Raw genomic sequence first — 716 nt, 5'->3', positions numbered from 1 at the left:
TTATGTGAGTTGGTGGTACTGCAGAGAGGGAAGGGCCCAAATGAAATAATTGGTACCAACATAACAAAGAAACTCACATTGGTCTGAAACCCCAGAAAGACCATTAAAGATGCTGATGTCATAGGAAACCCAAAGTCTACATGAGGAGGGAAGCAACCAGAAGACAAAGAACTAATCATAACAAAGAACTAATCATAACACACAGTAGCAAGAACTACTGTTTTCTGTTGCATTTAATCAATTGTTAATCAACTCCATGATGAAGCTCCTATTATCCCCATTTAGAGATGAGGGCCCTGAGCGCACATCTGGTAGGAACTGAGTCCAGGATTCAGGATACAAACAGCAGCAGTCTGAATGCACAGCCTGCACAGGTAACCTTTATGAGGGGGGCAGGCCTAGCCCTCTGGGGGGCCTGATAACAACACAGTTGTTTGCTGTGGGATGAAGATGTTATGGTGAGGAGAGACAGGTGTAGAGGGGCTGTGGAAGGGGGATTTTGAAATGTAAAAGTTGGTCCAATCACTGAGATATACAGAAAATGGTGATGAAAAAGCATCGTAAAGTCAATGAACTCCAACATCACGGAGTTCTGTTAAGGTCTATTTTGTCTATGCTACCCCAGGACCCAAAGGGGTCACTGCTACCAATGCACAGGTTTGGAGGTGAAGGTTGGGACTCCTGGAAGAAACACAATTCAGCCATTTTAAACAGCA

At 44.1% G+C, this 716-nt stretch overlaps 1 protein-coding gene across 1 annotated transcript in view; it reads right to left on the bottom strand.

Moving 5' to 3' along the window:
• The window catches only part of LOC102755847 (arachidonate 12-lipoxygenase, 12S-type-like), a 17783-nt gene that overhangs the window by 6515 nt on the left and 10552 nt on the right, over positions 1-716 (bottom strand).

Source organism: Myotis davidii, unplaced genomic scaffold (genome assembly GCF_000327345.1).
Source record: "Myotis davidii unplaced genomic scaffold, ASM32734v1 scaffold1561, whole genome shotgun sequence".
Classification (NCBI taxonomy): Eukaryota; Metazoa; Chordata; class Mammalia; order Chiroptera; family Vespertilionidae; genus Myotis; species Myotis davidii.
This window is presented reverse-complemented; position numbering and strand designations above follow the sequence as displayed.